Below are 23,932 nucleotides of genomic sequence, written 5' to 3'. Positions count from 1 at the left end.
CCTCTCTCTCTCTTCCTCTCTGTCTCTCTGTTTCTGTCGTCTATTTGTCCCTTTCTATCTGTCTGTTTCTATGTCTCTTTCTCTGCCTTTGTCTTTCTCTGTATTTCTGTCTCTCTCTGTCTCTCTAAATTTATACATAAAATACAGTACCTATATATATTATACTATATATATATATATATTCTATTAGTCCTGTTTTTCTGGTATGAGGCACTAAATAAATTCAGATAATGTTTTTCTTTTTGTTATCAATATTATTATTCTGCCAACTTTGTTCTGTACATTGGATGTTTGTACTCTATGAAAAGATTCTATGAAGAGGTTCCTTAGCCTGCAGTGTCTTCCTCTCCCAGTGAGTCCTCTACACAGCTGCAGGAATGATCTCCTTATGGAAAAAAGGCTTAATAATATTAATAGGAAAACAAGTAACAACAGCATTGATAATTGAGTAAAATTGGGCACTATGTTCATCACATGAATTTTATTATTTTATTTATACCTGACAAACCCACAAAAAGTGTATGTATATATTTATTTATCCCCATATGTCAAATATGGAAACCAAGTCTTAGAACTGTCAGATAATTTGTCCAAGGTGACACAGTTATTATGGGGTAGGATTCAAGCCAAATTCTGCCTACTCCATTGCCCACAATTCATCCATACTTCAGTGCCCCTTTCAGACATAACTTTTAAAAGTCTTTTTCCACTTGGTCCATACCCTTCACTTTCTTTTTCTTCAAATAACATTTTACTCACTCTGCTTGAAAAATCCATGCACTTTAAGATATCTGATTTTTTGTGCCTTTTCTCTATTTCCTATCTGGTACATCTGGCAAACTATTTCAAACACTGTAGAATTCTGATTAAAAGAAACCTTCTCTGGGAAAGCTCCCCTGACAACCAATCTACCTGAAGATGGAGTGAGCCTCTGCTTCCTCCGTGTTATGGAAGTAACACATATACACCTCTATTATGGCATTTATTATATTCTACTGAAGCTATTTTTTCCTGCTCCTTTAGAATCTGTAATATATAAAGTCAAAACAAGGGCATGCCCTATTTATCTTTCTGTTCAATTACACAGTGGAATATCTGACACATAGAATGAACATTTGATAAATGAATGCAGGAATGAAGTGAGTTTGGGAACAAAAGGTGTAAAGTTAAAAAAAAAGTCTTTTTTTTTAAATGCCAGCAATGTAATAATTAAAATAAAATTTTGATTAATTTGTATAAGGCATAAGCTAAGAACGTTGATAATGAGAACTAGGTAGGTAAAGTGAAATAAAATATGATTTCCTGATTGAATTAAATCTGAAGGGCTTTATATTTTCTGGAATTTACAGATTTTGACGAAAGAGAAAAAAACTATTTCATGACAAATTGATTAGACATTCTAGAACTTTTGAAATACACAGGATAATTATACAAATTTCTACTTAGCTTTGTATCTCTGAACCAAGAGTCAAAAGGAAGAAAAATTAAAATGTCTAACTTCAGGCAAAAATAAGCATCCCACTAATTACAGTGAGTCAATTATATTATATAAGCATAACATTCAGATACTAATGAGCTACTTTATGTAAGCCTCGTTATTCCAAAAAGTGGAAATGGATTTGTGCAAATATAAGGACTCCATAGCAGTTATAAAAGAAAGTATGAAATACAGGTTGTTATCAAACAGAACATCAGCATGTATAGTCTGACAACTTTGGTTATTTCTTCATATGATACAAATTAAAACCCTCTTACATGTGGGAAAATGCAGACATTTTGGGGGGTATGAATGTGCATAGTGATTTGAGGTTCTGCAGGCAAATAAACTGCTAATTTTCTTTTAATTTGAATTGATTAGTGAAAATATAAATGCATGGAACCACTGATAATAAAGGAAAGCCCTATGGAGTATTGTCAAGAGTATGATTTTTTTTAAGTTTTAATTTAAATATCCCAAATTCAGTTTCTGACCCTTTCCTTTGGTATTTCTGGGCTTAAGGACACACTATGTCCTTAATACACCTCTATTTTATAATCTGTAATACAAGGATGAGGATAATTATTTTCAAATCTCACAGAGCTGATATGAATTTCAAAATATTAATCCCTATGAAAATTTTTGAAAATAATAAAGCACTACATTTACATTGTTGATGTTATTAACAATGTAATTTCTATGATTTTTGTTAAAAAATAGGATATTATCCCAGAGGACTTATCCCCAAAAAAGTGAAGTATAAGGGATGAAAACATTATGAAAAAAAGAGAACATTTATTGAATTTCCCTGAAAAAGGTGTTTTTTTTTTTTTTTTTTTTTTAAACTTGGGTTGAGAAGTATATGCTATGCTAAATTTTGAAAATGGTATTGTGAAAAGTGTGCTTGGAGGAAAGACTTTTTTGAGGAGGAGAACAAGTCATAAATTCCTCAGATGACCTGATTTAATCCAAATATCACCAAAGAACTCTGCAGAAGGCTGAGGCTGAAGCAGTACATTTTTAAATAAATTTTTATTAGAATATAGTTGATTTACAATGTTGTGTTAGTTGCAGGTATACAGCAAAGTGATTCAGTTATACATACATATACTGAATTCCTTTTTTATCTTCTCTTCCATTATAGATTATTATAAAATATTGAGTATAGTTCCCTGTGCTCTACAGTAGGTCCTTGTTGGTTATCTATTTATATCTAGTAGTGTGTATATTTTAATCCCAAATTCTTAATTTATCCCTCCACTCCCCTTTGGGAACCATAAATTTGTTTTCTGCATCTGTGAGTCTATTTCTGCTTTGTAAATAAGTTCATTTGTATTATATTTTTAAGATTAATTTTAAAGGAATCCTGATAAGGTAACAGGACTCAGAGAGAGAGAGAGAGTGCAAGTCATTTGTGCTAGAGAAAGGTGACGTCTCAGTTCAAGCCTTCTTGACAAGTTCAGAGACAAGATATGGGATTGAGTTTGATGTAGCAGATGATTCTTGAATAAAGCTGAAGAATAAAGGCAAACGAACAGCTTTTCTTGATAGTTTCATTCAGATTCTTAAAACAGAAGGTGAGGAAATGAAGAAGCAGTGCCTTCAAGTAATCTTCTGCCCATTTCTCCACACCTTTTCTTTGGGCAACTAATTCTTAAGAACAGTCCAACCTTCCTTCTTGGGATACATGTGGCTCATAATATGTGTTGGCAGTGGCTCCTCCTGTCACAGGCGTCTGGAAGGATGAAAACTCGATTTTCAGCTGGATGATTTGAGGAAGCTATTTGAGGAGGCTATGGACTGAATTGTGTCCTCCCTTCCCCAGTTACTATGTTGAAGCCCTAATTACCAATGTGACAGCATTTGGAGATGGGGCTTTGGGGATGTAATTAGGTTCAAAGGAGGTCATGAGGGTGGTGTCCTCATGAATGGGGCATGTGTCCTTATAAAAGGAGACCAGAAAGATTATTTTCAATCTCTTGTTCTGCTATGTGAGAACACAGTCAGAAGGTGGGCATCTCCACGCCAGGAAGAAATCCCTTGCCAGAACCCAATCATGCTGGCACCCTCATCTTGGACTTCAAGCCTCTAGAACTGTGAGAAATAAATATCAGTTGTTCAAGCCATCTGATCTTTGGTATTTTGTGATGGCAGCCCAAACTAAGATAAAGGGCATTCGGTGAAGTAGTCTTAGACTGGATCTAGGTTTCAGGATATTTAGACTAGTGTTTCTGACCATAGATCTCAGAACCAGATATCATCTCTTCACTGGTCTCTTTTCCTTCAGGTTATTGTATAAGAAGTTGTGGTGTCACTCATAACTGATAAATTCAACTACAATTGTAACTCATCAGAAACAAGATTCTTTGTATTAGTACAAATACTTGGCTAAGTAAAGTGAAACTTAGCAAAATTGGATCAAAAGCAGAATGTTTAAAATTGGGACCTTTGGCTACATCATATCATTTATTTATTTCATTCACCAATTTGCAGAATGTATCATAACAAAATTAAAGAGTCATGTAAAAACATTTATTGTGATAATATTGTTAAAGAGAATTGTTAGAAATAATAATGTTTGGCGTGCACAAAATTATTTACTAATTTTATAGAAAAATTCCTTGAGTGAAATACTATACAACTATCAAGTTGTATTATGGGAAAATTGCATGAAAAATGTCACATGTAACTTATATGTATTTATATACTTATACTACTTATACTCATATATATACAAATTTACATATATAGACACACATATATTCATTATAAACTAAGTTCAACTCTAAAATATCAGACTGTTGTTTATATTTATTTCTGGGGAGCATAATTCTGTGTAATTTTTTTCAAACTCTCTCTAGTTTCAAAATCTTTACAATAAGCATCCAGTGCTTGCATAACAGAAAAGTTACTCTTATAAATAAAGTTATGTAGAGAGAGGTACTACATGAGTATGAAGTATGTCATCAAATGGAAAGCCAATTTCCCTTGATGTTTGCAGTAAAGAATTCCTGTATTACATAAATGTTGAAGCACTATAGATTGCTTGCATGTAGTTATATCCAATTAGGATACATGAAATTAAATGTTTGCAGTATCCACTATGACAAATGCTCTAATAGAAAAATTTGAGTTTTTCTATTAATATTTTAAAACAAATCATAATTTAATAATTGTATAATTTTTCTTTTGCTGAAAGTATCAGGAGTTGAGTATGAAATGAGACATGAATCAATATACTTAAATAAAATTAAAAATAATGATAAGCTCTTAACTGCATTGTAGAGACCGACATATAAACACTATGCCAATGGTAATAAATATTAAGAGGATTATTTGATGATAAAGGAGAAAGAGTGGATGAGGGAGAGACTGAATTTTTCAATCTTCAGGTCTCAGCCTAGATATCTCTTTCCTGATCTTTTAAAAACTGGTACCTGCTACTATATAAGCACTAGCATATGCTTCACTGCATTGGATTTGTTTATTTTATTATTGTCTTTTTTCTCCACTGTAGTATAAGCTGGAAGAAGGAAAGGATCATGTCTCTGTTGTCCAGATTGTATGCTCACTATGTAGCACATTGTCTGACATATTTGAAGTAATTAATCAATATTTTAAAATCAATTATTGAGGAAGAATATGCAAATCAAGCAAAAATGGAGTAAGTGGAAAATGGGAAATAAGAGAAAAAGAAAAAATCTAGATTGTTGATATTACTTTCAGATAGAATTACTGGTTAAAAAATTGGGCTGCTTTGTTTTTCTATTTTGTCTTTAACCTAAAGCAGTGTAGATGTAGACATTTGAGATATCTATAAAAGATTTTCAGGGATTATTAATAAAGTCCCTCAAAATCAGATTGAGACAACAGAAAGTAAAAGTAGATCTAATATCTTGTAAATTCATACCAGGTAGATAATATAGTTATTTTAGCAATATAGAAATCAATCCACCAAAAATTATATCAATATTTGTTTTCAGAAATTGAAATACAAAATACTTTTGTATTCTACACTCCAGATGAGAGTCAAGAGAGCAAAGAGCAAGACAACATAAAGATCAATTAATTACTAAGGGAAAAACAAACAAACAAGCACACAGTGTAACAAGAGTAGTAAGTGGAATTTATTGAACGTGATAGCTTGCTATTTAAGGACAAAAAATATTTGTGCCAAATGTTAAAATAAATGAAGTACTATAAATTCTCCAACAGAACCTCTTAAGATGTAAAAAGCAAATATTTTTCTTTTGCTGATGGTACAGTCAGCTTTAAAAAAAGGTAGTAGAATATTGTTACAAATGTTGGCCATGTTGGGGAGAAACATGAAGCCACATGAACTGCCAATTAGTCATGAGCTGCCTGAGAGGTCTTGCTCAGTTGGGACAATGGATTTGTTTTACTTTAGGTCTGTACTGTTCGGTAAAGGGAATTACATCTTGAGATATTGTACACTGTGCCAATTTCAATACACCAAGAGCACAGTGGCTGTAAATTTTAGAAAATCTATTCTGGAGCACCATGGGGACAAGTTGCAATAAGGCTGATGAAATTTAAATAGAACATATATTTTAGTCGGGGCTACAAATCTATAGCAAACTCAAGCCAAGAAAAACAGGTAATATCTCCCATTGAAAAGAAAAAAAAAAGAGCTTGTTTTGTATTATTGTAAAAGATAAAATCTTTTTAAAAAGTGAGGAAATCCGTGACTTAATGAGAACTTATTTTCTGTTGCTTCTGTTGTATCTGAATCTTCTATTCTGTGTATATTCTACAATGTTTATGTCTTTATACCTGTAACTGTGTTTTATTATTTTAAGGAAAATAAAGGTCCTTTGAAAAATGATTGAGATTGGTATTTTCTTGGTTTAAAACATCTACACCATTACCTTGCATGTATTAGTCACAAAATATTTCAATGGTGATAAATGGTGTCTGTTTAAAAATATGATTAATGAGTTAAACAAAAGGTCAACAGTGCAGAGTAAACCTCCTTCAGGTATTCTGGCAATGGAGAAGAAGCAGGAGCACATTTTTGAAAAAGGCAAAGGAAAAAACCTGCTACTGAGAAGATAATGATTACCATCCAGTGTTAACTGGCACCTGCAATGCTAAAGAGGGTTTAGCTTTCTCATCCTATTTGATTTCACATTTTTTTTTTTCTGGTCTGTTACCTCTACTGCTTTACCTCTTAGCTAATTCTCAAATATTTTGATTTTTGTTTATTTTGAAGGAAATTCTCAATGGTGTTTTTTGTTTTATTTTGTTTTGATTTTGGCGGTACGTGGGCCTCTCACTGCTGTGGCCTCTCCCGTTGCAGATCATAGGCTCCAGACGCGCAGACTTAGTGACCATGGCTTACGGGCCCAGCTGCTCTGTGGCATGTGGGACCTTCCCGGACCAGGGCATGAACCCCGCAGTGGACTCTCAACCACTGCGCCACCAGGGAAGCCCAATTTTGGTATATTTTTAAGCTTGGGGTTCCTCAGCTACCGCACGAATCCACTGTGTGCAGTATATAACTGGGCTTACTTCCCAGTTGTGTAATGGGACTTGGGAGGCAAGTAGAAGCCAATGTAAATATAAAATCATGCTGCCTATTGTTCAGTGAATGATAAACTCTCTTATTTGTGGCCCAGGAGTCATATGTTCTCTGCTGGAATCTGTGAAACTGTGTCAGATTCACTTCACAGTTCTTTACATTTGTAATGGCAAATTCTTTTTGTGATTATTCATTTTGAGGAATCACAGAAGTAGAACACATACAGGGTCCATTTTTAACCTGAAAACCAATGACATAAAGCAGAAGTAATAGCCTTTTGAATGTAACTAGAAGAATGTTATATTAAATATTTCCAAAATATCCTCTTTGAGTAAGAAAGTGCTTGTTTTTAAATAAGAGGTATTTTGGGTAAACAAGATAACAAAAAGTATCTACTTTTGATGGGACAATGTTTGTCAATGTCCAAAAATGAATAGACCTCTGTTTTTCTAATAAGGTGAAGAGTGTTCTTTACTGTAGGAAACCTAAGCTAAAATTAAACGGATGATTTTCAGGGATTACTGCAGAGTCTGCTGTTTCAGATAACATCTTAAATCAAAATTTCTCCTTTATTTCCCATTTCGAACAAGCAGCTGAAGAAGAGTTCCCAGTGTTGGTCAAAGCTACTGTTGAGTATTGGTCATTAACATCTCCTCTGTCTCTAGCCACATTCATCATGAAGGTCAATGTCCAGACCCTGAAAGCCTTCTGCCCTATGGAAGAAGCTGGTTGGATATTACCTGTAAGTCCTTCCTTAGGTGCTGTGAATAATAGAAAGAACTCCACCCCATCTATTTTTTAGTATTTAATTTTTTTTTCAGAACCTGATATTGAGTAATCATTCCTAATGGCACATTTTTGGGTTGGGGGAAAATCTTCAAGATTATTCAATAGCCAACTATAATGTTACATCAATATTTCTGATTATTTCTTCTGTTTCATTGGCCTGCTTTTTTCTGATTTACCTATTAAAGGATAATGGTGACATTTTATATGAAAGGGGCACATTTATAATTAAAAAAATACAAATTCTTTTGCAAAGTCTAAATTTATCTTTGCAAAAGAATTTGTATTTTTTAAATTGTAAATGCGACCCTTTCATATAAAATGTCACCAGTATCCTTTAAGTGGTTTATGAAGAGCAGAAGCTTATGTTTTTTTATATATTATGTTCAGTAGGATTCAGTATTTTTTTTTTTTTTTTATGATCACAGTGTTCTCTCTACTCTGTGTGTTTTGTGATTTATCTTGAATGGACCTAGAACACTATGAATATTTCTTTATGAACATGGACCCCCTTCTTGATTGTCTTTCATAATTAAACAATCAAATGACTGCCTTTTATTTTCACACATTAATCTTACATCCATCCATAATCAAAGAAGTCTTTTATTTAACTAACTACAAATATATGAGGCAGTCATCAACTATTTTTCTACAGTGAATCTAAGTGAAGATACTGTGATAGAATGTCTAACTCTGTCCAACTCATCTTGAGTATTTAAATTTGTTTCTCAGCCCTAAATATATGCTTTTCCTCTCCAACCAAAATGAGGTAAATGTCAGACTTTGGATTTGATTTAAATTTACACCAAGCTCTTTCATCTCAAATGCACACATCTCATCTGTGACTGCTTATCACTGAGATGACTGAAAGCAATTGCTTTAAGTGCTTAACTCTATATATCTGCATCCATCTGTAGAAGTTTGGTGCCACACTCATATATATCACCATGTTCCATGCTTCTGTGATTCTCTCTATGGAGAATATGTCTCATAAGACATACACTTGGCATGAGTCTTGAATCACTGCATTAACCTAACTCCATTGCCATTCTCTCACAAATCTGGATGAAGAAATTATAGTCAAGTGTCAAAAATTGAAGACTTTGGAAAAGAGTAATAAAATATTGAGTATTTGTTATACATTTGAATGAACGTTAACATACACTGCTGAAGAAAAGATGATGTTTGAGCAGAGTTTATTCCTTTAAGTATTAGAATGTTTTCCCTTGTCCACTTATCACCTTTCCTATTTGTCAACCAGATCTGACCCAATATAATTTTTACATTTAATATTTATCTATATTTCTAGAAATATAAGACAGGGAGATTGAACAAAACAAAACAAACAGAAAACCAAATTTTCTTAGACTAATAAATCAATTTCAATGTGTGAAACCTAAATATGAATGTCAAAGATCATTTTCACCTTAAAAATATTGTGGACTAATCTTGTCACAGCAATCTGGAAGCATTTTGGGTATGGTAACCATATCAAATTTAAACTTGTCAAATCCCTTCCTATGCACAGAAATTTCCACCATATAACACTTTCAGTGGTCTGTGAAGTAATCATAGATTCTGACTCAAACTAGAAATAAGCAAAATGGGTTATTTTTAAAAATTGCTTGTCTGTTTTTCTCAATAAATTCCACTACTCTGCTATTAAAAAAAAAGAGAAAAAGTTGCTCAGTACTCTAAACAGACTATATAGAATTTTATTGTGTTTACAGAATATAATTATCATCAGTTCTTTTTTTTAATATTTTTTAAATTAATTAATTTATTTATTTATGGCTGTGTTGGGTCTTTGCTTCTGCGCGAGGGCTTTCTCTAGTTGTGGCAAGCGGGGGCCACTCCTCATCACAGTGCGCGTGCAGGCCTCTCACTATCGCGGCCGCTCTTGCTGCGGAGCACAGGCTCCAGACGTGCAGGCTCAGTAATTGTGGCCCACGGGCCCAGCTGCTCCGCGGCACGTGGGATCTTCCCAGACCAGGGCTTGAACCCGTGTCCCCTGCATTGGCAGGCAGACTCTCAACCACTGCGCCACCAGGGAAGCCCTCATCAGTTCTTTTAATAAGAGTTGGATTAGATTAATATCCATTACAGCATACCAAATACTAATTGATTCCAAATTTGGAGAGCTCTCTCATAAGTTTCAACCTTTATATTGAATTTTATATTTTATATTGATTGAATTGTGAACATATGTCACTAAATCTTCCTGTAAATCCGTTCCAAGTAAGGTGGAATTTACCGTTTATGTTACATGTGGATCTATTTCCAAACATGATCTATTACCAAGTAATCTTTAAAGCATCTCCTGGCCCTGATGTTTTAGTTAAATATAACAATATTTCTTGCCTTCAAGGTAAGGGGATCAGGACACACTGACGATGGGAGGAGGGGAGGCACGGAATCCAGGGACTCTGCGCCTGTGCAAGTTCAGGAGCGGTTCTGCCTTGTGTTCCCGGGAAGGGTCGAGAAACCTTCCTCTATGAGGGAGCCCTTCTGGTCTCCATTCCTGAGCCTGGCTCCTTGATCTCTGGAGAGGCCAACTTAAAAGTATTTCTTCCCAATTTGGGTGTTAGGGTGTAGCCATAAGTGCCTGCCAGGGTTGGGTGGGTGAGCTTCTGTTCAGCTGCGGAGAACTCACTTCACTGTTCTTTTTATTCCAGCCGGACAGTGTTTTCATCAGTAAAATGCAGAGAAGCGGGCTTCCCTGGTGACACAGTGGTTGAGAGTCCGCCTGCCAATGCAGGGGACACGGGTTCGTGCCCTGGTCCAGGAAGATCCCACATGAGGCGGAGTGGCTGGGCCCGTGAGCCATGGCCACTGAGCCTGGGCGTCCGGAGCCTGTGCTCTGCAATGGGAGAGGCCGCAGCAGTGAGAGGCCTGTGTACCACAAAACAACAACAACAACAACAACAACAAAAATGCAGAGAAGTTATTCTCAGGTCACCTGTCCTGTTAATACTGCTTTTTAACCTTCAGTCAGTGTACGTGCAACAGCCCTAAAGTAAATGGAGATTCATTTTCTTTGTTACTTTGTAAAGATTAAGTCATTAACAAAGTTTTTGATTTTTGAGTTCCTTTATGAATGGCATATTCCTGGATGTGGTGTCATTTATATATATACATATACACACACACACTCACACATACACACCCTTAAGGAAGAAACTACTATGGCATGAGTGAAAATGGACCAAATAACCATAATACAAGGCAATGTGTGAACAAAATTACCAGTTACAGAAGGGAATGGAGATAAAAGTTGTTCTTCAGGCCTTTGATAGAGACTGGATTTTGAGTAGGAATGGGATTCAGCTAGCATTCTAGGGAAAGGAAACAGTAAAAACAAATACTTGGGCAGGAAAACGCATGACACTTTGTAGGGTGAAAAGACAATCTCGTTTTAACGGAGCACCTACTTTATCATAGTTCCCCAAAGTGAAAGCTCTTGAATGCCCCACATAGGAATCAAGATGCTATCCCATGGGAAGGAGGGGGGCCACTGAGGGAGGTTTGAGCAGAATCACAATTTAAGTAGAGATAAACCTTAGGAAGTAATGTTTGCGATGAACTGAAGGGAATAAGGAAGACTAGAGAAGTTAAAGAAACTATTGCAGGAGTTGAGGTAAGAAAGAAAGGGCCATATAAACACAAAGGTTGATAGAAAATGCAGAGAAAGGGACGTTTTGAGAAGGAACTAACTTCTTTAGGGTGTGTTATACAGTGAAAGAATCTACCAGAAGGAGGTATTGATTTTAAATCTATATGCATTACTTCAAAATTTATAAAGCATTAATTGGTATAACTAAAATAAAAAATAACCTAATCAATTATAAATGCAGGAAACATTAATTCTCATTACTTTACAGGTCTAGCAGACAAAAATAATCAGTAATGATATAGAAGATTGGCACAATATAATTAATTAACTTGAGCTACATTTCAGATATAAAACATTGTGCCCAATAGTGACATAATGCACATTATTTCATGTGAAAATAAAATATTTACCAAAACTGATATGATAGATTATCATAAATTATTATTATTTTTTTTTATGAATTGAAATAAATGTAGAAGATATAGCTCTTTTTTAATATAAATTTACTTATTTATTTTCTTTTTTGTCTGTGTTGGGTCTCCATTGCTGCACATGGGCTCTAGAGTGCAGGCTCAGTAGTTGTGGCTCACAGGCTTAGTTGCTCTGTGGCATGTGGGATCTTCCCAGACCAGGGCTCAAACCCATGTCCTCTGCATTGGCAGGTGGATTCTTAACGACTGAGCCACCAGGAAAGCCCCATAAATTATTTTTTTAAGATTCAATATCTATTAGAGATTGTTCTCTAATCTTGGTGGATTTAATAATTACTAGATATTTTCTGTCTGAAAATAAAGTGACAGAGTTCTAAATAAGTGTTGGATAAAAGAATGCATCACAAAAGAGGTTGAAAATAATTTGAACTGCATGACCATAAAAATATGACATATAAAAATTTGGAGATGCAAGTAAAGCAGTGCTTAACAGGAAGGTTACTGTTATAAATGAATATATTAAAAAAGGAGGAAAACTAAAAATCAGTGATCTAACATTATATTCTCATAAAAGTACAGGAAAAATAAATCTAACACAAGGACAGTAGAAAGAAATAAAGATAAAGAACCCATCAAATAAACAAAAATATATGGCAGAGAAAAATCACTTCTTTTGGAAAGATTTAAAAATTTGATAAAGCTTCATAGTTATAATTTTTGTAAATCTCCATAGGCAGTATCTAACGAAGCTGAATATCAACTCAGTAATTCTAATTCTAGGCTTATACTCTCCAAATGTAGATATGTGTTCACTAAAAAACTTGAACCTAAATGTTCACAGGAACTTATTCTTAATGGTTCCCAACTGGAAATTAATAAATGTCCATCAACTATTGAATGGATAAATTGCGGTATATTTATATGATTAAATACTTACCAGAGATGCAAATAAATAACATATAACTATTCAGAACAACTTGGATAAACCTCACAGACATAATGTTGAGTAAACAACCCAGCACAAAGGAATACATCTTGCACTATTTAATTTATCTGAAGTTGAAAAGCCATGCAAAATTAAACAATATTGTTTAAGACAGAATAGTGGTAAAACTTGTTGAGCTAGGGGGTGACCATGATGAGGAAGCAAGAATAGAGTCCCTGGGAGACTGGTAATATTTTTATGTCTGAGTGCTGATTACAGTGGTAAGTTCACTTTGTGAAGCCTGGAAAAAGATGATGTACAGTTTTTGTTTTTCTGTAGACACTCTATAACTTAATAAATTTACTGAAAAAAAGTCAACCACAAAATTATTTAAAAAAACACCTATTTAGGTACACTACTGTGGATCATATGATAGAATTCATATTCAACTGAAACCCATAATATTAAACTTTCTAAATATACCTATTTTATCTTTTTGAAGTTGGAGATATTGCCTTTAGAATGAAAACAAACACAATGTTTAAGAGTGATTTAATATGAAGATCCCAGCATGATTACATGTTGTAGATCACAGTTCTTTACTAGATAAGCACTAACAAGACTATTCTGTGCAAAAAAAAAATTAAAAATTAAAAATAAAAAAAAAAGTGTGATAGATAATTTAGTTTAGATAAAATATTGACCAAAAAAAGAGAAAAAAGACTAACACTTCAAAAGTGGTTTATTTCAAAGTGACTGCACTTTTATTTTTGAAGTCTATTTATCTCGAAGTGCTGATATGGACACACACCTCAAATAATGTTTTACTAAATTATTTTTTAGCAATGCTGAATTTAACAGGCTAAAATTAATTGAGAAAAATGTTTATTTAAGGGTATATGTTCATAACTTCACTGTGAGATGAATAAAAACTCTAAAAATGAAAACAGTACCTCTTTAAAACAGGAGAGACCAACCAGCCACATGCTGCAAGTTGACTATTTTGGGCTCCGTCTGACCTGGAGAAGACAAACGTTTGTCTTTACTTAGGTTTTGTGTATCCTGCCTACAGAGCCTGCACTAGTTGACTACTTAGGGGCTTAGGAATTGCCTGATCCATAATCATATAATCCCACACAATGTAGCATCTGACCTGGGGGACTACTTGACAGCAAAAGAGTGATGGAAATTGCCTCCACTGGTCAATGCATATATGGAACTCTCCAGAAGGAGCCTGACTCATAGAGACCTAGAGCAAACTTCTAAAACTAAAATTCCATACTATGAATAAATGCGCTACCACCCTTTAGGATGTATTGAATGCATTAAATCAGAGACCTTAATGTGCCACCAGTAGGACGAATGCACAGGTCCTAGAACCAAAGGGGAGAAACAACAGTGGTTCCATTTACCATAACTCTGGGGTGTTCTGTGCTCTGTGTAACTGGAATTGTATTCACCGCAAGGTTGGAGACTCTGGTCCCCAAGAAGGACATAATATTAGCAAAGGACAAAGCAAGGGTCTCATTAGACTATAAACAATGGCTGCTGCTGGAACACTTTGGACTTCTTGTGTCCAGGAACCAGCAGGTGAAAATAGGAAACACTGTCATGGAGTGGTGACTACTCCTGACCAGCAGGAAGGTGAGGCTACATAGAACAGGGACATAAAGCAGTATGCAGGAATGAGCTTGGCGTACACATAATTTCACTGTCTCACTGGTCCCCTTGCCCTGAAAGCCTTGCTTAGAAAAAAAGTCAGTAGTTTTACTTATTATTGTTATCTCCATTGCCACTATTCCACACTACCATCTTATTAGTTAACTGCAATGGTCTTCTTTTCTTCCAACTTCATTCTTCTTATCTTCTGAATGGAAACACACATGCACATACATGGGCTCAAGCATCCTCTTTTTAAAAAGTCACATTGGGGGGACCTTCAAGATGGCAGAGGAGGAAGACATGGAGATCACCTTCCTCCCCACAAATACAACAAAAATACATCTATATCTGGAACAACTCCTACAGAACACATACTGAACACTAGCAGAAGACCTCAGATTTTCCAAAAGGGAAGAGACACCCTCAAGCGACCTACATGCAGAGGCAGGGCCAAATCCAAAGCCGAAACCCAGGAGCTGTGCAAACAAAGAAGAGAAACGGAAATTTCTCTGTGGAGGCTCAGGAGCAGTGGATTAAATCTCCACATTCAACTTGGTGTACCCTGCATCTGTGGAAAACCTGAATAGACAACAGATCACCCCAAAATTGAGGCAGTGGACTTTGGGAGCAACTGTAAACTTGGGGTTTGCTTTCTGCATCTAATTTGTTTCTGGTTTTATGTTTATCTTAGTTTAGTATTTAGAACTTATTATCTTTGGTAGATTTGTTTATTGATTTGGTTTCTCTCTTCCTTTATATATATATATATATATATTCCTTTTTCTCTTTTTGTGAATGTGTATGTGTATGCTTCTTTGTGTGAATTTATCTCTCTAGCTTAGCTTTTACCATTTGTCCTAGGGTTCTGTCAGTCTGTTTTTTATTTCTTTTTTAAAGATAGTTTTTCTTCTTATCATCGGTGGATTTGTTTATTGGTTTGGTTGTTATCTTCTTTCTTTCTTTCTTTCTTTTTTATAATTACATTTTAATTTTTTTGTGTGTGTGTGTGGTATGCGGGCCTCTCACTGTTGTGGCCTCTCCCATTGTGGAGCACAGGCTCTGGATGTGCAAACTCAGTGTCCATGGCACACGGGCCCAGCCACTCTGTGGCATGTGGGATCTTCCCAGACTGGAGCATGAACCCATGTCCGCTGCATCGGCAGGCTGACTCTCAACTACTGCACCACCAGAGAAGCCCTAATTTTTTCTTTTTATTTTTAATAATTTTTGAAAATTTATTATTTTAATACCTTTATTTTATTTTTCCTTCTTTCTTTTTTTTCTTCACTTTTCTTCTGAGCCATGTGGCTGATAGGGTACTGGTGTTCCAGCCGGTTGTCAGGCCTAAACCTTTTAGGTGGGAGAGCTGAGTTCAGGACATTGGTCCACCAGAGACCTCCCGACCCCACATTATATCAAATGAAATAAGATCTCCCAGGGATCTCCATCTCAATGCTAAGACCCAGCTCCATTCAACGACCAACAAGCTTTAGTGCTGACACCCCATGCGAAACAACTAGCAAGACAGGAACACAACCCCACCCATTAGCAGAGAGGCTGCCTAAAATCATAATAAACTCACAGACACCCCACGACAAAGAACTGGACTCGGTTCTGCCACCAGAAAGACAAGATCCAGTCTCATCCACCAGAATACAGGCACCAGTCCCCTCCAGCAGGAAGCACAAACAACCCACTGAACCAACCTTACCTACTGGCAGCAGACACCAAAAACAACGGGAACTATGAACTTGCAGCCTGTGAAAAGGAAACCCAAAATGCAGTAAGTTAAGGAAAATGAGAAGACAGAGAAATACACAACAGATGATAGAGCAAGGTAAAAACACACCAGATGAAACAAATGAAGAGGAAATAGGCAGTCTATATGAAAAACAATTCAGAGTAATGATAGTAAAGATGATCCAAAATCTTGGAAATAGAATGGAGAAAATACAAGAAACATTTAACAAGGACCTAGCAGAATTAAAGAGCAAACAAACAATGATGAACAACACAATAAATGAAATGAAAAATTCTCTGGAAGGAATCAATAGCAGAATAACTATGCAGAAGAATGGGTAAGTGACCTGGAAGATAAAATAGTGGAAATACCTACTGCAGAGCAGAATAAAGAAAAAAGAATGAAAAGAATTGAGGACAAACTCAGAGACTTCTGGGACAACATGAAATGCATGAGCATTCAAATTATAAGGGTCCCAGAAGAAGAGGAGAAAAAGAAAGGGTCTGAGAAAATATCTGAGAAGATTATAGTTGAAAACTTCCAAAATATGTGAAAAGAAATAATCAAGTCCAGGAAGTGGAGAGAGTCCCATACAGGATAATTCCAAGGAGAAACACACCAAGACAAACATTAATCAAACTATCAAAAATTAAATACAAAGAAAAAAATATTAAAAGCAGCAAGGGAAAAGCAACAAATAACATACAAGGGAATCCCCATAAGTTTAACAGCTGAACTTTCAGCAGAAACTCTGCAAAGGATAAGGGAGTGGCAAGGAATATTTAAAGTGATGAAAGGGAAAAACTTGCAACCAAGATTACTCTACCTAGCAAGGATTTCATTCAGATTGGATGGAGAAATTAAAACCTTTACAGACAAGCAAAAGCTAACAGAATTCAGCACCACAAAAGCAGCTTGACAACAAATGCTAAAGGAACTTCTCTAAGCAGGAAACACAAGAGTAGGAAAACCTACCAAAAAAAAATAATTAAGAAAATGGTAATAGGAACATACATATCAATAATTACTTTAAATGCAAATGGATTAAATGCTCCAACCAAAAGATATAGACCAGCTGAATGGATACAAAAACAAGACCCATTTATATGCTATCTACAAGACACCCACTTCAGACATAGGGACACATACAGATTGTAAGTGAGGGGATGGAAAAAGATATTCCCTAAAAATGGAAGTCAAAAGAAAGATAGAGTAACAAATCTCATATCAGACAAAATAGACTTTAAAATAGACTATTACAAGAGACAAAGTAGGACACTACATAATGATCAAGGGATCAATCCAAGAGAAGATATAACAATTGTAAATATTTATGCACCCAACATAGGAGCACCTCAATAAGACAAATGCTAACAGCCATAAAATGGGAAATCAACATTAACAAAATAATAGTAGGGGATGTTGACACCCCACTTTCACCAATGGACCGATCAACCAAAATGAAAATAAATGAGGAAACACAAGCTTTAAATGATACATTAAACAACATGGACTTAATAAATATTTATAGGACATTCCATCCAAAAAACAACAGAATACACTTTCTTCTCAAGTGATCATGGGAACCTTCTCCAGGATAGACCATATCTTGGGTCACAAATGAAGGCTTGGTAAATTTAAGAAAATTGAAACTGTATCAAGTATCTTTTGCAACCACAATCCTATGAGACTAGTTATCAATTACAGGAAAAAAAATCTGTAAAAAGACAAATACATGGAGGCTAAACAATACTCTACTAAATAACCAAGAGATCACTGAAGAAATCAAAGAGGAAATTTTTTAAAAAAACACCTAAAAACAAATGACAATGAGAACATGACAACCCAAAACCTATAGGATGAAGCAAAAGCAGTTCTAAGAGGGAATTATATAGCAATACAATCTTACCCCAGGAAACAAGAAAATTCTCAAATAAACAACCTAACCTTATATCTAAGGCAATTAGAGAAAGAGGAACAAAAATAACCCCAAAGTTAGCAGAAGGAAAGAAATCATAAAGATCAGATCAGAAATTAATTATAAAGAAATGAAGGAAACGATAACAAAGATCAATATTGCTAAAAGCTTGTTCTTTGAGAAGATAAACAAAATTGATAAACCATTAGCCAGACTCATCAAGAAAAAATGGGAGAAGACTCAAATCAATAGAATTAGAAATGAAAAAGGAGAAGTAACAACTGACACTGCAGAAATACAAAGAGTCATGAGAGATTACTGCAAGCAACTATATGCCAATACAATGGACAACCTGAAAGAATGGACAAATTCTTAGAAAAGCGCAACCTTCCAAGACTGACAAGGAAGACACAGAAAATATAAACAGACCAATCACAAGCACTGAAATTGAAACTGTGATTAAAAATCTTCCAACAGACAAAGGGCAGGACCACATGGCTTCAAGGCGATTTCTATCAAACATTTAGAGAAGAGCTAACATCTATCCTTCTCAAACTCTTCCAAAATATAGTAGAGGGAGGAACACTCCCAAACTCATTCTACAAGGCCACCATCACCCTGATACCAAAACCAGACAAAGAGGTCACAAAAATAGAAAACTACAGGCCAAAATCACTGATGAACATAGATGCAAATCTCCTCAATAAAATGCTAACAAACAGAATCCAACAGCATATTAAAAGCATCATACACCATGATCACATGGTGTTTATCCCAGGAATACAAGGATTCTTCAATATATGCAAATTAATAAATGTGATACACCATATTAACAAATTGAAGGAGAAAAAAACACATGATAATCTCAATAGATATAGAAAAAGCTTTCAACAAAATTTAACACCCATTTATGATAAAAACTCTTCAGAAAGGAATAGAGGGAATCTATCTCAACATAATAACGGTCACATATGACAAACCCACAGCCAACATCATTCTCACTGGTAAGAAACTGAAACCATTTCCTCTAAGATCAGGAACAAGACAAGGTTACCCACTCTAACCAATACAATTCAACATAGTTTTGGAAGTTTTAACCATGGCAATCAGAGAAGAAAAACAAATAAAAAGAATCCAAATCAGCAAAGAAGAAGTAAAGCTGTCACTGTTTACAGATGACATATACTATATGTAGAGAATCCTAAAGATGCTACCTGAATACTACTAGAGCTAATGGATGAATTTGGTAAAGTAGCAGTATACAAAATTAATGCAGAGAAATCTCTTGCATTCCTATACACTAACAATGAAAAATCTGAGGGAGAAATTAAGGAAACACTCCCATTTACCATTGCAACAAAAAGAATAATATACCTAGGAATAAACCTACCTAAGGAGACAAAAGACCTGTATGCAGAAAACTATAAGACACTGCTGAAAGAAATTCAAGATGGTACAAAGAGATGGAGAGATATACCATGTTCTTGGATGGAAGAATCAACATTGTGAAAATGACTATACTACCCAAAGCAATCTACAGGTTCAATGCAATCCCTATCAAACTACCGATGGCATTTTTCACAGAACTAGAACAAAAAATTGCACAATTTGTATGGATACACAAGAGACCCCAAATAGCCGAAGCAATGCTGTTAAAGAAAAACAGAGCTGGAGAAATCTGGATCCCTGAGTTCAGACTATACTATGAAGCGACAGTAATCAAGACAGTATGGTACTGGCACAAAAACAGAAATATAGATCAATGGAGTAGGATAGAAAGACAAGAAATAAAACCATGCATATATGGTCACCTTATCTTTGATAAAGGAGGCAAGAATATACAATGGAGAAAAGAGAGCCTATTCAATAAGTGGTGCTGGGAAAACTGGATAGCTACATGTAAAAGGATGAAATTAGAACACTCCCTAACACCATACACAAAATAAACTCAAAATGGATTAAAGACCTAAATTTAATGCCAGACACTATCAAACTCTTAGAGGAAAACATAGGCAGAACATTCTATGACATAAATCTCAGCAAGATCCTTTTTGACCCATCTCCTACAGAAGTGGAAATAAAAACAAAAATAAACAAATGGGACCTAATGAAACTTAAAAGCTTTTGCATAGCAAAGGAAACCATAAACAAGACAAAAAGACAACCCTCAGAATGGGAGAAAATACTTGCAAATGAAGCAACTGACAAAGTATTAATTTCCAAAATATACAAGCAGCTCATGCAGCTCAATATCAAAAAAACAAACAACCCAATCCAAAAATGGGCAGAGGAGCTAAACAGACATTTCTTCAAAGAAGGTATACAGATTGCCAACAAACACATGAAAGGATGCTCAACATCACTAATCACTGGAGAAATGCAAATCAAAACTACAATGAGTTATCACCTCACAGCGGTCAGAATGGCCATCATCAAAATACCTACAAACAATAAATGCTGGAGAGGGTGTAGAGAAAAGAGAACCCTCTTTCTTGCACTGTTGGTGGGAATGTAAATTGATGCAGCCACTGTGGAGAACAGTATGGAGGTTCCTTAAAATACTAAAAAGAGAACTACCATATGATCCAGCAATCCCACTACTGGGCATATACCCTGAGAAAACCATAATTCAAAGAGTCATGTACCACAATGTTCATTGCAGTTCTATGTACAATAACTAGGACATGGAAGCAACCTAAGTGTCCATAGACAGATGAATGGATAGAGAAGATTTGCCACATATATACAATGGAATATTACTCATCCATAAAAAGAAACAAACTTGAGTTATTTGTAGTGACATGGATAGACCTAGAGACTGTCATATAGTGTGAAGTAAGTCAGAAAGAGGAAAACAAATACCGTATGCTAACTCATATATATGGAATCCAAAAGGAAAAACTGGTTTTGAAGAACCTAGGGGCAGGACAGGAATAAAGACACAGACATAGAGAGCGGGCTTGAGGACACGGGTAGGGCTAAGGGTAAACTGGGATGAAGTGAGAGAGTCGCATGGACATATATACTCTACCAAATGTAAAACAGATAGCTAGTGGGAAGCAGCTGCATAGCCCAGGGAGAACAGCTCAGTGCTTTGTGTCCAACTAGAGGGGTGGGAAAAGGAGTGTGGGAGGGAGATGCAAGAGGGAGGAGATATGGGGATATATGTATACATATAGCTGATTCACTTTGTTATATACCAGAAACTAACACACCATTGTAAAGCAAGTATACTCCAATAAACATGTTAAAAAAAGAAGTCACAGTATGTATTCTCTTAAAGTTTCTGTGGAATTTAAACAAAGGTGATTCTAAAGATAAATACTGTATTTACCATAAAAATCAGGTGCTACACAAAAGTGGATATATACTTTATTGATTGTATATATATTCCCATGTGAGTAATATAGGCATGAAAAAATACAACTTCTTTCAGTATTTGTATCCTTTTGCAGATTTTATTTTTAGGAACTTCATTTTACCCATAATGATATTAATGATGACTTATAAAACTGCTAAAACCTTTAGTCAATCATTGATATGCTTTCAATTATTTGAATATATTGGGCATGAATAATTAATTTTAATTCTCATTTTAATATTTTTCATTATCCAGCCTACAGACATTTCCTACTCCCACTGTGAGACACACACACACATGCAGAAGCAGAGCCTTTGTTATCATACTTTCTGTTCCCTCTCACTGTATTATGTAAGGTTAAGGGACATTTGAAAGGAACTCATTTTATTTGGGGCCTATAATATGTTGTAACTGGGCTAGGAATCTCACATGTGTCATCTCATCTAGTCCTCCCAACACACTGTGGTTAGCATTACAATCCTTGTCTGTAAAGAGATTAAAAGCTAAATCTGAGAAGAAAAAAACTCACTCATGTTCTCAATTAGGAAACTGTAGAGTCAGGAATTAAGTTCAGGCCTGACTCCAAAGGCCATGCCTTTCCCTCTAGGACTTATCTCCTATTCCATTATACTATTAAAGTCATCAACCAATGAATGTGTATGAACTTAGCAGTATATATTACAGTGACATGTTTATATGTTTTATTAGCATTAAAATAAGCTAATGGTTATTCCTATGTTACTGAAATATATGTTGCATAGTCTTATGGTTATTACAATATTAATAGGGTATGAAAGAATTTTCATAGTGGTGATTGCCATTTTAAGAAGGTATATGAAGAAATTTATAAGCTACAAAAGAAATAAATATGCTGAAGGAAAACACTGTCATAATGCATATTCCAAGAGTGGCACTGCTTGGATGGTTATGGATTACAAAAGTAATTTCACTGGAAAATTTTAATGTCTAATACATTTAAAGTTAAAATGATACAGAGAAGATACACTTAAGTGCTCTCCCTGTCATCAGGCTCTCTCTGCTTCAGTCTGTCTACTAGAATCATCTTCTTCCTAAGATATTGCTTTGAACGTATTAAATCAGTCTTCTGAGTTGCTGAAGTTCCATTGCCTTCAATACTGACAGGAAAATAAAGTCCACTTCTGTAACTTGATATAACAAGCCATTCATGACCTTACTCTCATCTGAATTTCTAATTTCTAACCCTACATTGTTTACTTTATTTTGAATAAATTTGATTTACTCACTGTGCATGTAAATTCTAGTTACATATTATCTCCTCTTAAATTGCCAGTGTCTGACTGTACATAAAAAGTCCTTCTATCTGTAAAGATTTTTAACACCCTGTTTCTATCTTATTTTGTCAACTAGCTTTTGTTTGAAATATTTCTAAATATTATTTGAAATGGTATTCTTTTCAGCTCACATTTTAATTGTATATTACTGATATATAAGAATAAAATTGGTTTTCCTATAATAACTATATATGGGACTCTGGTTATATTTAATGGTTTGCTGATTGTATCCAATGTATTGATATAGTCTATCAAAAAGACAGTTTGGGTTATTTGTTTCTAATTCTAAGGTGTCATTGGGGTATATGTGTGAATGTGTGGGAGGCTTGTACAGAGGTGCTGACACAGGGGGTATCTAACAGCACTGCCAAGATGTCCACTACCATTGTGAACAGAAATGATGAGACAGGGCACCTGAATAGTGTCGCCAATTATTCTAAACAGGGAAAAACTTACAAATGTTCACCATTAACTGTCTGCTGTAAGGTTTGGTAGATTCTGCTTATCAAGGTAATGAATTTCCCTTCTATTCCTAGCTCATAAGATATTTTAATATAAATCATTGCTTGGATATTTTTAATGCCTTCTCTACATATTTTGAGATGGTCATAAGTTATTTTTTCCTAGAGATCGGTTAATGTGGTAATTTGCATTAAAAGTTTGTTTAGTGTTAAATTGTTCTTGCAATAAGATGATGTTTGTTTTTTAACTATTGTTAAGACTTTTGTATCAGAATTCATAAGTCAGATTAAATTATTATTTTTCTTTCTTATTCATATTCCAGTCTGGTTTATTAATAGAATTCAATACTCTTTTGCCTAATAATGCTTGTTAAGGTAATTAAACAAGGAGGCCATTAGGCTGAAGTGGTTCTTATCCCTTGGTAGTTTACATAAACAAAACCTAAGCCAAAGTCAATACACTCGAATCTCAGCACACAAAACTTAAGAACAACTAATACAGACAGCTAACTAGACTTTCCTAAATAAGGCAACTGCTTAAGCAATAGTCAATCAAATAATTTATTTGCTTTGTCTTCTCATCTTCTCCATAAAAGCCTTTCCTCTAGCTTCTGTCTGTGTAGTGCTCCTAACCAATTTTGGCTTAGCTCTGCCTGATTGGAATTATGTTTCCTCAAATAAAATCTTATAAATTCTAATATT

The sequence above is a fragment of the Mesoplodon bidens genome (assembly GCF_964165515.1).
Source record: "Mesoplodon bidens genome assembly, chromosome: 4".
Classification (NCBI taxonomy): domain Eukaryota; kingdom Metazoa; phylum Chordata; class Mammalia; order Artiodactyla; family Ziphiidae; genus Mesoplodon; species Mesoplodon bidens.
This window is presented reverse-complemented; position numbering follows the sequence as displayed.